Source organism: Solenopsis invicta, chromosome 14 (genome assembly GCF_016802725.1).
Source record: "Solenopsis invicta isolate M01_SB chromosome 14, UNIL_Sinv_3.0, whole genome shotgun sequence".
In the NCBI taxonomy this organism is placed as follows: Eukaryota; Metazoa; Arthropoda; class Insecta; order Hymenoptera; family Formicidae; genus Solenopsis; species Solenopsis invicta.
This window is the reverse complement of record NC_052677.1, coordinates 16,460,924-16,475,872: the sequence shown is the minus strand read 5'-3', so window position 1 is coordinate 16,475,872 and position 14,949 is coordinate 16,460,924.

The following is a 14,949-nucleotide window of genomic DNA, read 5'->3' as shown; positions in this document are numbered from 1 at the left end:
TTTATTTGATCATATTTTACATCGGCTTTTGACGCCGCCCTCGAAAGGCACGCTTTTAAAATACATTACACGTTGCATCGCGCTGGCGCGCTCCGCTACGCGATAAATACGCTCTACGTTTGAGCAATCATTCTCGCGGCTCTCCCATTAGTCGCGCCCTAACGATATTATCTACGTGCCCCTTGCAGCACGTCGCGCACAATGTGAAAATCTTAGGGTGAATTAGTGACTGGCTGGCCATCGATACAACGATTACGGAACGACGACGTCGATTGAGCCTTTCGGCTAAAATCTCTAACGTATTTTATTTTGCAAAATCACGTAGAGTAAACTATATTGTAAAAAATGTGTTAAAAAATGAATATCAAAAGCGATTCTAAAAATCATCTTCTCGCAGTTTTTATTTTGTTTAAGGATTATTCGATACGAGCTAAAAAGTATCTACGATCAATGAAAACAAAAGTCTTGGCACGTGACTTAAAATCGGTTTCATTGATATTTTCGTTTTTCTCTTCATTTATCTTTAGTCACGAAAGAACAAAGATTTTCAACTCTAATAATTAATCAGAGTTAATACAAATTTATTGTCTCCTAAATAATAATTAAAATTGCGACATTTTACCTTATTACGCATCGTCCTGTTCCGTCAAGGTCTCCATTTCCCGAATCCTTCCGCAGCATCCCGGGCTGATCTAATGCTCGGCGATGAGGTGCGGGAGACGCGTTTGCGGCGCGAGGCGAAAATAATATTTTATTCATACGCCGTAGACACGACTTTCCTCGCTTCCCGGCGCCTCGAGCGAAATAATGTCTAGGGACCGACGGACCGACCGATCGACCGATCGTTGCATGTTGGGGAACGGGAGGTGGTCGGTGTGGTTGCGCGACGCGGAAGTCTCCTTCGAAGAACGAAATGTGTGTGTGTGTGTGTGTGTGTGTGTGTGTGTGCAGTGTACGCGCCCGGGAGTAAGCCCGTGGGATGTCGGAGGACGCCAGATGCGAGAGGAAAGGAGAACGAAGATGGAGGTGAAAGAGAGCGGGACAAGCGCGGGAACAACGGGCTGCAAAATGCCCCCGGTCGCTTTGTACACATTTGCATACCGCGTTTCACGTGTGCGTGGCGACGTGTGAAATACAAGCTACCCTTTCCTTTCTTCCTTCCTCTCTACCTTCGCTCCCGGATCCATCCGCGTGCGCGTACCACGTACCGCGTTCGCGACGTGCCGCATTTCGCTCAAGTTCGAGGAAGTTACCCGTACTCGAGAAATACGCTGCTGTGCTCATTATAAGAGTCACCTGAGTCACAAATAACGGAAGCCGTGTCACATTTTTAAATTCTGTATTTTGATTTATACCATTTACGTTTGATTTATGCCAAACAAAAACTTGGAAAAATACTCTAGTTATTTTACCAAAATCCTTGTTCTTTCGTTATTAAATTAATAATGACTCGAGTTCTTTTACTATATGCGAAAATATTTAAGTTTTGCAGGAAAGTCAAAATAATTACTGCGTAATGCTCAATAACTGAAAAGTGCAAAATTAAGCGCGTCTTCCCTTAGAAAGTACAAAGAGAATTTTTAAGTTCGCAAAGAGTTTCATCTGCTTCCAGCAAAGACGATATTCTTCGCGAGCGTGAGGAGTTTAAAAAAAAAACTTGAAAAGTGTTCTCCAAGAAACATTTTTTTAAACATTTCTGTACACTTTAAATGCCATATTGAAAAAAAAGAATTAAAAACTTATTAAAAAGAAAATCATAAAAAAATAAAAATGAATTGTATCGAAGATACCTGCTATGTGTCATCAACATTTATGACCAAGTGTACGCACTTAAAAAAATTTGTTAAAAAAACTAAAATATTTAGTTTGATACGATCAATCAAACATTGGGTTGATTCAACAGTTATTTAGTTGCACAAAAAGGTAAAATTTATTCAACTCAAATTTTTTAATCAGGACTTAATTAAATCACTCAATATTTAGTTGTACGTATCGAATTAAATATTTTAATTTAAAAAATTTTTTTCTTCGTGTTTGTGATAATGTTTATACGTTAATCGAGTTACAACTTCATTCAATGCTGAAATCAACCTCTTTTAGCATTCTTGAAACTGAAATCACGGAAAGAACGGTTTCGTTGAAATATCTGAAAATTTAACTAGATTTGTGAAATAATTTTGTTGGATCATCAAAAGAATTATGTAAGATGTTTGAACACGATGAGCAAAACTACAAGAACTTTTGGTGTTCTACATGGTAACCCAGTTTGAGTGTTTTACGTAATTATTTTGACAAAATTATTTTCAGATTTTTTTTAGTAAAAAGCGTTCCTACCGCTATACGAGTAAAATTGTACCAGTAAGATATACAGAGAACGACTCTATGCTACTGCTTTATAATAAACGAAAGAATAATGGCTCAAAATATTCTCGGGCGTTTCGTACATATTTGCATACCGTGTTTCGCAGTGCGTGAAATTTGACCTCGTTTTGCCTTCAGCATCGCGCAACGCAAATCCGTTTGCTTGTGACTACTAATTTATTTCAGGGGTAGAATAGCTCGAAGCCGATTTTAAGGAACCTTACGTATTTTGGTGGGGGGGGAATAAAAAACGCGTAGCTGTTCCTTGTATAGTGTGTTTTAAATAACAAACGGATTCCGAGACATGTGATTGAATTAAGTAAAGGATATTCATGCACAAAAAGAAAAGTTTACTTTTCTTAAACTTGAATTTTTGATACATTGTAGAATTAAAAGCCGTTTTTTTTTTTATATTAACAAACGATTTCTAATTTCTTTCCGGGGTTGCATTAATTCATAATAATTATTTGCTAGAAATAAAGATTTACTTTAGTGAAATAAATTTATATTCTACAAATAAATTTTTAGTTATCATTTTCCAAGTATCTTTTCCAAGTCGCATCGAAACAACAATTGATAAATTCGTTTTTTTAAATAAATTTGTCTATTTTTACAAAACAACCGCAGCCGCTTGCTTCAATTTTCATGGTCGCGTCGCGGGCTCCACCTTGTCCCGTCGTTAACGCGATCCATCGTGAAACTCGGCGAAATAAATAAATTAAATCGTTTCGGGCCGATGACGCGGCCGCGTAACTCGGCGGATGGCGGCCGGGAGACGAGAGACGCTCTGCAACGTCGACGTCTTCCGGTTCCGAGAGAGGAACTCACTAACGAGCGGGGAGGAGACAGCTTAGAGAGACGTTCCGCAGGAACGAAAACGACGGCGGACAGAAGCGGAAACAATTAAATACTCGTGCCCGAGTGGTCGCATTGTTCCGTTCGTAGGGGGGTCCGCGATCTCGTGGATCTCTCCACCGCGCGTATTGAGTCGGACTCGCTCGCACGAGATACAACTGTGTTGACTCGGGGCCCGCTTTATTGGACCGATGCGCGACTTTACCGAGGGGCCGGCCCACCTCGTTACACGCGCGAGACTAATTTGTCCGCTGCGTCGCGTGAGAATCTTGTCTGGGAGGTAAGCGAGCACTACATTGGCCTTTTAATCATTGATATAAACAGAATCTGAATTTTATATTTTTACAATGATAATAGTAGATACAAATGATATCTTCCTCTTAAAAAATAAATTATTTAAAATGTAAGACTGATAAGTTTTCTTTTCATTGTAAAAAATTGAGTCATTTTATGTTAAGATTTTTAAAGATTATATTCATATTGCTATTTTTTTAAGGATGATTGCTTGTTAGTGCTGCTCGTTTAGCTTTTCGGAAAATAAACGTGACGGTAGAGAAAGAATAACAATATATCGCAGCGTTTATTGACTCACGCGAGGCTTAGTGCACAACGAGATTCCTATCTGTATTTCGAAAGGTAATCGTAGACCTTGACGAATGATGTCAAATCGCATCGGGGATCAAGATTTACGTGTGGGCGCCACGTGCTATTACATTTGAAAAATAATGTATTTACGTGCTTGTGTAAATAAATTTTAATACTCGTAAATAAATAATTTAAATAAATTATGCAGAGAGAAAGAGAGAGAAACCATAAACACGTAACGACATTTATTGACGTTATTCTTCACAACACTGAGAGAAAAAGTATTTTACAACAAAAAAATTTTACTTGACACAAAAAATTTATTTACTCGTTGGATCCTAGTAGCTTATTTACTTGCAGTCAAGTTAAAAATTTCTTAATTGAAATATTTATTTATATAAATAAAATAAAATAAATTATTTTTATTTAAGTAACTTTTTGCAGCTCTAGAAAATATGTACTGTTAGACTATTTTTATATTCAAGATGATCTGATTTTTTAAGAAAATAATTTAATTGAGTTTAATAATATTATTAATTTATTTGTAAAATTATTATTTAAATGTATAAAATATAAAAACAAAAATATAAAAATATACTTAAAGTAATATCCGTTTGCTTAAAAATAAATATTTTTATTCAAAAAAACAAACAAATGTTTTCATTAAAATATATGGTTTTAAAAAAATTTACTTTTTTATTAAAAAAAAATTTGTTCTTTCAGTGTAGATGAAGAATGTTAAAGATTAATTAGAATAAATATATATATGACGCTCTTAGTGCCTAAATTTACTTCAACGATTAATCGAATTTTTATAGGCTACATTTTCGGAGCACACCACAAAGAAATCGCAGTTGCGGCAGCAAAAATACGGTTAACGCTGAAAGCGTTCTACTCGAGAGGTAAATTAGAGACCCGATCGGCGGACGCTTAAAAGAGCCGTTTAACTTCTCGTTCAACGATCCGCGTTCGGAATCCCGCGAAAGCGGCAAATTGGTGGAGTTGCGCTCTTGATGTGCCACGGATATGAGAAGGCGCGTCTTTCGTGGTCTTTCGTGGAAGAACGTGTCAAAAAAAATTGATCAGATTTTTCACTTCTCGATGGTGGTAACATCATCGATATCAAGAGTCAAATTCTGTAGTATCAACATTAAAACATTTCTTTTCAAAATCGGCATTTTTAGAAAAGAAAAACGAATTTATCGACTGTTTTTTCAATGCGACTTGAAAAAGACACTTGGAAAAAGATAATTAAACATTTATTTGTGGAATCTAAATTTATGTTACTTAAATAAATCTTTACTTAAATACGGCGAAATAAAATTTTACTTCTAGCAAATAAATCAAACAATAAAATTAAAACAATTAATAATAATAAATTTAATAATTATCAATTAAGAAAATTAAGAAGTATGGGATATATTTCACAGAAATGCATATTCCATCATCGCAATCAATTTTTTTTTATAACAAATAGATATCGAAGAAAATGTAGTGTCAAGTAATATTTGTTTCTAAATATTTCATTTTTTTTCCTCAATGTAAGTACATTGATACATGTTTGCAATATAAAATATCGGAGTCTTTAAATTATCTGCAGCACGTGGAATCTCAGTATGGTCTCAATCAGCCAGTGCATACACATCGAGCGACGCGACCCTTAAATCCGGCAGACTGTGCGTAACTCGTAATCCGTCGGTCTCTATTCTGCGCCGCAAAACGTGGCTTCGTGTGTGGTATCAGTAATACACCAGCCCGCGTAATGCGAATCGACCTACGTCGACGGTGCTCAATTTCTTTCCTCGTGACGCGCGATATCTTCTTATCGCGATAAATTGCAGCGACTATCCTGACGTCTCACTCACAGACACTAGTTTCGAAATATTTCTTCAAAACAGAAATAATAACTTAATGCAAATAATATTTAAAAATAATTACACAGTTGATCTAATATTTAATTTTATTCAGTTATTTTTGCGATTTTTATAAAGTTATTTTTTTTCGCATTATTTCACGACGAATTCTTTGAGAATCGCTGAGATGAACACACACATACACACACGAGTCCATACGATTCCATCCGCGTCTGCACGCTGCGCGCGTGAAAAGGAAGCCTAGCCGTGCGAGCGTCAGTTTGCGCCGCGGCGCCGCCGATCGCGCGGATCGGCGAGGATATCTCGAGGATGAATAGGCCGCAGCGCGGATCAACGTCCTCGGAGAATTCGTCGAGTCGGCAGCGGCCGCGTCGACGGATTTCCCCGCTCGATCCCCTTGATCTTGTAATAAGAAGTCGCGATACGGTCCCCGATGTGCGGGGGATGATTAGACGACTACGGCCGGTTTTAGATGGGGCGGAATTGCACCGCTACAGCTTCGTGCCGAGAAAAAATTGGGCACTGTCCATGTCATGTTTGAGCAAATAGGACGTAAAATTCTGGACATTTGAATCGCGCAGGTTCATAGCTCGTATTATATTAAAAATTTATTTACATTTAATTAAATGTTATGTACGTATTTAGTGATTCTCTTTTTTTGCGTCATTAAATTTTTTTTTTTTTTTTGTAAGTCTGAATCTTCCCATACAGGACACTTTATCTGAGGAATCTCCTGGGCTCATCCTTAAGACGTTCCAACGTCTTCAGGACATCCCGGAGAAGTCTGTACGGATTAAATAAATATTTAATAAACGTTCAATAGGACTAATCTGTTTTGTTCAGATAAATCTGAATTTTATAAACCTGTCTTTCTGAATGGACTCATTATATTGCTCGTGCAAAGTTACCGTCGCTCTATTGTAATCCGGGCGTCTAAGAATTCACGAAATGTGAACCAAGTTCTGCCAAAAGTGCGACTTTCCGCCACGTCAAGCTAAAAGATTGAGAAACTTCCTTCAGCCGAGGAAGAAGGAGACGTCTTACGACAGACGTACCGCTGAAACTTGTAGAGCAACCCCGTCTCCTCCGACCTCCTGGATGTCACCCTCATATCACCGAGGTATCGATGTATACCAGGCGCTTTTATCCGTCGGGCCAAGTCGACGAGCAGCCGCTTTCAACACCGTGCCGCCTTTATAATGGCTTAATAACCCGCTTTTCTGCGACGCCGGGTTGCAAGGTAAAAAAGGACCAGAACGCGTACGAAGAGAGAAGAGAGAGAAAGAGAGAGAGAGAGAGAGAGAGAGAGAGAGAGAGAGAGACGGAGAGAGATGAAGAGAGATGGATAGAATCGAGAAGGAATTCGTCGGGGTCGATAGCGGCCCCGCGCTCTGTTTGCGGGTATTTGTTGGACATGGGTTATCCGTGCGCGGCATCTCTCTTTCTCGATGCTCGTCGGCATCGAGCGGCACATCGATATTGACCGCGGAATGTAACACGCGGCCCCGAAACAACATGGCCGGCGGGTGGATCTCCATAACGAGCGCGGTGACTTGCACATCCGACCCAGAACGCATTAGCCGTATTTGCATTTAATTGCCGGTTGTTTGTTTGACGTCCGCGCAACCGGCGGAATTAGGAACAGTCGGCGGGAGGAAGGGAGGTGCGAAGGTACGAAGGGGTGAACTGCAGAACGCATCCTGCGGTCTGTGATCTACGATCCGGCCGCGTGATCGGCCGTCGACAGAAAGGAAGTCCGTGTGCCTCTCGTGTGCTATCCGTAGCCCGCGTCTGAGCGATCTAATTATAAAGAGATAATCGTATTATTTTATTTACTAGACGGAAATATAATAATAGACATTAAGGAAATTCCTTAAAAATAAAAACGTTCGAAATTTATAGAGAAAAAATTACCGGTTCCAACATACTGAGCTAGATTGATGATAACTTATCGAAAAAGCGATCGAATATTCAACAATTAATTGATAACAACAATGAAAAGTTAAGAATACTGAAATAAAACAGACTTAAATTTATTTTTGCAATTGATATATTTTTATTAATATCAATTACTAATTTTACTATTATTATTTATCAATTTTACATTAGTATCATTTCTTCATATTAAAATTTGTAATGGTACGAATTGGGAAATTTGATAGAGTTTATAAAAATGTCGATTTAATTTTCTTAATAATTGTAAACGTGTATATAATGAATATAAAATATTTCGTCTTTAACAAGCCTTTTATAAAATATAACAATTCAAAATAAAATTGCATACATATGTTATTATTACCTGTATAAGTTGATGAAAAAATTTACATTAGATGTGCTTGACTCTCTAAAATAGTGACAACATACAAAAAAGAAGATGAAACTTGTTAAATTTTTAATGAATGATAATTGATAATTAATGATTTTGATAATTGACGAATAGCCTTATCTTCGAATTTTTCAAAGTGAACCATGACCATCCTGTTATTTTTTTTCCAAGTGTTTAGAAGCCAAGTGGTAAGACGATAGAAAGCGACGCAGTTATCGAGTCGCGTTTTCCGCGTTATCAGCCGATAGCCTTCGCCGCTTTCCCAGAGGCACCTAGGGATCGCTTACGATTACGGGGACGCACGTAGCTCGTCGGACGTATAACGGTGGATCCGGGTATATAGAATCCTAACTGAATCTCTTCTCTCGGAGGATCTCTCCCGCGCCTCGCTCCCTTCCCGCCTCGCCGTCGACCGGCACTCGGCGAGTGCCTCCTCTCCTTCGCTCCTTCCTTCGCGTCTCTCTTTTCCGCTTAAGAGAACTATCTTGTATTCCCTTTACCTCTCTCTCTCTCTCTCTCACGATCTTTCTCCGTCTTCCTCCAGTCCCCTCTTCTTGTCTGTCTCTTCGGTCCGTCTCCCACTTCCGGCGGCCCCACCCGTCGTCCCTTCGGGCAACCAATCCCGAGTAAAGTTTGTTACACAACTCGGCGAACTTTCGAAAATGGTCTGCCTCCGCCAAGTAAGCTGTTCTTGGCTCCCTCGTTAGCTAGACTTTCCTCTTTGGCGCGGTTCTCTCTATGCCGCCAGAGAAACCGCGGCGGATGCGACGCGCGCTTCATCGCTCTCCCCTTCTCTCTTTCTCTCTCTCTCTCTCTTCACCGCGCAATTCCTCTCAAAATAGCGTCTTTGCCTTCGATAGCGACAAATTCGTTTGAGATGACGAAAAATTTCTGTGCAACCAAGTGACAACTGTATAACTATAAATGAGAAACACGCTTGAATAATAAAACGACAAAAATAGCATTACATCCAATGTAAAGAAAATATGAAATGTAAAATCAACATTTTTTTTTAGAAAAGTAAATTAATATACAACATAAAAAATGTATACGACTATATGCATGTATTAATATTTCATGGAATGATGTTTCCCGAAAATTTTAATCCTATTTTAATTAAAAAAATACAATATCATCGATCATATCATTTTCTGTAAATATTTATGACACAAATTTGTGCAATAAATTGCCTCAACAAGATTTTTATCGGTTCGCCCGATCAAATGGAATCTTCATGCATTTTTTTTTTAATGTAAACTTTTATATGTGTAAGTACAAATTATATTGCGCTTTACTCAGCTGGCCCGTGACACGTACGTGTGTCTTACGTATTAATCGTTCTTGCATGACGCCGTTCTCTAAAATATCTAATGCGGTATGCATTAATAATGGGCGCGATCAAACAGGCACACCGCGCGAAATAACCGTCGGTGCAGTAGCCACATCGGCGCAAGGCGCACGCAGTGCTGAAGGCTTCAGCTATTTTATCGAGATCGTCGGCTCACTTAGTCAGTTCCTCGAGTAACGCATTCATTAACGCAAATATCCGACGGATGCATTAAGTGCGCGGTTGTCGTAATGCGCTCGTCGTATCGCGGAAATTGCGCGTCGACGCAAATGCAAATTGCTCGTCCTCCGTGTGCGCCGAATGCACCTCTCGAGCTTATCACCCCTCACTGATTAGCTCTCCTGTCCGTTACCGATCTCCCGACATTGTACAATATATCAAACGATAGAAGAAAAAATGTAAGCGATTATCTGAGACGTACTGATATTTTTCGAAACGTTCTTTTTTTTTATTTTTTAAGTTTATAATTTAATGTAAGCTATCAATGCTTTACTTTTAATTTTATTCAAGGAGATAGAAATGCTTTGTAAAATAAATTAAAATGAAAATTAATACACATTTAGTCTTTTTTTTTTTTAAGAAAAAGTTCTACGCAACATATAATTTAATTATTTTTACCGTTTACAAATCTGAAAACATCATCGTCTATTATTGTAGCAAAGATGCAAATAAGTTAACTTGCAAGATATCTGACATGACTAGGACGTAACTTATATAGACATATATAGACATTATCTATGAATACTAACTTTGTATTTTAAAATTCTTGCAACAAAATATGTACATAAATATTGGATAAATTTTCACATGAATATAAAATATAAAATTCAAAATAAGAGAATTTTTATCGATATTGTTTCATAAATAATCGTGAAATATTTTGTAACGAAATGAACCGATGAAATAGAAAGTCATTTTATTGAACTCTTCATGCAAGCTTTTGAGAGCAAAATATTGCTGAAAAATAATTGCAATTTTAAATTATTTGCAATCGTAAAATTGCACAATGTCGTTTTAATAAAATAAATAATACCCGACAATTTTATAAAACGACCAAATGAATAATGCTATTATTTCTGCACATCCAATCGAATGATCCGAATCCAGTTGCAGAAATTATTCTTATGTTTCTCGCGTGACGGAAGTGAACCTCGTCATTCGAGTGATACATGTGTGAGATGATTAATTATTACTTAAATGAATAATTTGTAAATTTTAAATAAATAATTTTTAAACGATTCATATGGAGACGATATGAAAAGCGATGATATCACAGCTACACACATTCACGAAATAAAAACTATCAGTCCTTCGTCTTCCCCGAGAGGTACAACAATTATTCTTATTAATTAACAGATTATTAAATGTTGTCCAATTCTCACATTTTTTAATTTAACTCTTTTACAAGCATTTTTAAGAATTTTGTTACATTTAATATAAATATATTTAGTATTACGTCAAGTGAAAATTAATATTTAAACAAATAACCTCTACACGTTTGTTTTTCCAACTCGTCAGTGACATTTGTCTGCAATCGCGTGAATGAAGATAAATATTAAAATATTTCTTGTCCCGAATTAATAATTGTATCGAGATTTAATTCAAATAAAAAAATTATTTAATTAATTATTCTATTCAGTACTATACAATAAATAATTGTAAAAATGACAAAAATTAATGAAAATTAAAAAATTAAAATATTTAGAATTAAAGTTGCATAAATTAAAAATCACAAGAGATTCAGAAAACTGGCAATTATTTTCATCCCGATTTTTAACACAAATTTACGATTTGATCAATAATTAATTCTTAATAAATTAATAGATCTCGCAATTAATACCGCATCAGAAGATCGAGCGTCCAGCTCCATTGATTCCAGCGATAGTTCGCCGTCCGATTTGAGGAGGCGTCTTGAGGATTTGCCGTCGCCGAACGAATTCACTGTTCTGGCCGATCGCGTGGCCGTTCTCGGCCGACGAATCTGTCGCAAGCGCGAGTCCTTCCTGCGTCTGCACGAAGTGGCGAATCGAATCGAGGAGAACGACGAGTGGGAGGAAAGGGAACAAAGGGCAGGGTTTGAGAGCTCCTCGCGAGCGAGGGACGCTCGAGCTCGAAGAAGGGCGCGAGTTCGCCTGGAAAGTTCGCCCTGCAGCGCCGATAAGGCGATGATGATTTCTCAAGCTGGCGACCCTTCCACAATCACCAGCGACGACGGCAAATTAAATCCCGCCGAATCCTGCGTAGACCGATCGGCGCGAAACGATCGTCTGCGACTGCCCGCGATTCCGATGTCTCGAAAACAAAGTCTCGAAAACGATTGCTCCTCTTCCTTATCCGAACCGTCATCCACGCGTTTCCCTCATCGCCGCAGCAACGGTGAATCGCGTGATATCAAATGCACAACGGCCTCTCACAGTCATCGAAACTTCACGTCTCGCGACAGCGGGTCGAAATCGGACGATCTTCCGTCAGTCTCACCGTTTTCCCTCAGCAGCGTTCGACCGAAGAAGTTTGGAGGGTATCGTCCACCTTCCGGTATAGTGCTGAAGAATCTGAGCTCCAGCAGCGAATCGGAATCCGCCACTGAAGCGAGTCGCGGGCTTTCGTCCGCACGAAAAATCGGCAATACCACTATCACGACTTTAGAATTGTCCTCGCCGGAATCCACGGCCGTTTCAACTGTCAATGGACCTATCAAGAAGATGCCCATCATGTCCGCGAGAAACGACATTATCGGATCGATATTACCGAATTTTCTGCCTTCGTCGCGATCGCTTGACGACGGTGCTCTCAATCACCGAACCGTCCAAAATACTTCGCGAAGTTACGGTGGACAAATAAATCACGACGAAACGGAAACTTGTAATGAGCTGGGAAAAGCAAATACTCTGGTAAAGACTATTTTTAACGAGCGAGCGAGTCGCGATGGTTTTGTAGCGAAAACTTGCAGCAAACTCCGACAAGTCGAGTCGGAATATGAAGACACGCGTTATCAGAAACAAGAGATGTCGCAAGACATATCGACTTTCTTCGCGAGAAGTTTTATGCCAGAGTCGGCGGAACTTGTAACGAGCACTTACAATGAACGAGTGATTCGCGATGAGTCGGCAATGAAGGCTTATAACGAATTCAAACAGGCCGGATCGATATTTGAAGGTATACAGGATGAGAGAGAAGAAGTAGGAGATTATCAGCATATTACGTCGAAAATACACGATGACATTAAAGATCAATTCGAATTTAATTGTCCGACAGGCCGGTCTAATTTCGAAGCTAATTCCTTTGAAAACAACGAATATGCTCGCGATGTTGCAGAATGGAACCGATCAACGAGTTTTTACACGAAAGAAGCTGTCAATACATCACATTTTGAAAGAATTCAAAATGACGTTACGGAAGAAGCTTTGTCGTCTCAGACCTCGGAACCATTCGGGAGTGAGGATTACAGTCGGTCATCCTGCACGGCAAAAATATATTTGCAGAGAGAAACGTTCTCGAATAGAAGGCGCCAGAATGGCGTTGACACGCCAGATAAATGCGATCGGGAAATTATAACGAAAGTTCCCACGCTCGCGTTAAATTCGCAGGATATTTCGTATTCGTCGGCAGGCAGTCGGGAATGTTCCGCTACGCAACCTCTCGATCACCGCGCGTTGATCAAAGCTTTATCAGATGTATCTCTGAAACAGGAAAAACAAGGCGAAAATGTGTCGAGAAGACGCGAGGGTTTTTATCACGGTAAGGATACGATCGATGTGTCGTGCGGAGCTTCGCATTTTCCCGCTAAAGGAGAAATAACGTGGCGCGTACCGAGATTCTCGACGACGGAGTCGCCTGGAAAAACGCACGCTCTTTCCAGGATACCCGTCAGGATCTCCGGTGGTAGGATTACATCGCCAGGCAATAAACTCTCTGAATGTTACGAACCAGAGAATTCCGGTGAGGCTGCAAATTACGCGGAATCGAAATTTATTGGACAAAGCAGTGTTCCGTGCGAAACGATCGTTCGCCAAATGATCTCTCAAACCTGCGAACGGGATTCCTTGAACGGATTGAGGCCGAGAAACGAGAGTGCCAAAGTTCCGATCGCGAAAGGCGCATTTGCGTTGGACAATGAGGCGGCGGAATACGAAATCAACGATCACGCGCCTGGAAGCTTAACTTTCTCGAATCTGCGGAGTACCCAAAGTACACCATTTGGTGATTATACTTTCGACAAAATACATTTACCTGATAATAAATTTAAAGGACAAAGTTGCCCACCCGTGTTCTTGCACAAAGCAGCTTACGCCAGTGGCCGAGATTACGCGAAGATCGATGACGACGTACGATCGAGATCGGATCGCAGCACATCCCGAAGGAGCATGGACGTCACGAGCGCTACCGAGTCGCCAGGACTATCCAAGTATAGAAAAAACGAGTCAAGCCGAATCGAGTCGTTGATACCTGTAGAGGAAGACGTTACTTGGAGAACGGAGGACGAGTGCGCGTCAATTGTTGATGAAGAAAATCCTGAAGATGTGAAGGATAAAGGTTACATGTCGTGCGACAGAAAGCCGCAAGAATCGTATTTGCAGCAAAGCGAGCAGTACGAGCTAGCTATAGAAAGCACGTGTGAGCCATTACCATTCAGAACTCGGCAGCATCTTCAACCGAATTCGTCGTCGGAAATCCAGGAAGGCAGTAGGAAGAGACATGCCGCCGATGATCTTGAATTTAACGATGACAAGCTGAGCTTCGATCAGAATTCGGAATCCACGAAGATCGCGCAATCGGAAAACCTGATGTACCAGATACACAGGACGCAGGAGCTGTCCAACTTTAACGCGAGGCTATCTTCGTCGACGTTGAATTTGGATTGCGAGCCAAAGAGGAAGAGAAAGAAGAGTCAGGAACGTTTTCCCTTCACAATTTCGGAAGCATCGGGAATACTATCAGTTAAACACAAGGATACGAGCGATTATCAGTCAGATAAAAATCTCAATCATACGAAAATGGACAATCAGTTGCAAGAGCAGACGATTTACCAGCTGAAAACGCATCCCAGCGTAACGAGATTAGCCACCTCGGGTATGGAAGATACCATGGCGGATATCCTGTGTTGCGTTGTGCAGGAAAAAGAGAAGGTGACGGCTTCGAAATCTAAGCTAAAAGCGCTTGTACGGATATTTTTCTCGAAGTTGAGAAAAGCACCAAAGCGGCACGTCGACAAAACAATGGAACCGGCCAAGCTCATTTACGAAAATAGCGTTTGTCAAACGGATTCCAAAACGAATAGTTGCTCGGGTGATTCGACGGATGAAGCACGTAAAATGTGCTCCAACAATCGTTTGATTGATCATCAATTGGCTGCGAGATCGAAGCCAATGCTCAATCCTTCGTGGAAAACTCTGAAAAAGACGGAGAGCCTCAGAGCGATCGCTCAGGAACATCCTCATAGACGATACGATCGGGATGATTTATGGGTGCAGGAAATTAAGGATTCACGCGAGAAGAGAGATAGCGAAATGACGCAAAGAAAGGACGAAATCCCAGACAGTTCAAAGGATAGTCCACCGAAAGATCGCTATTCGATTTTTCTCGCGAAGACTTCTCTACAG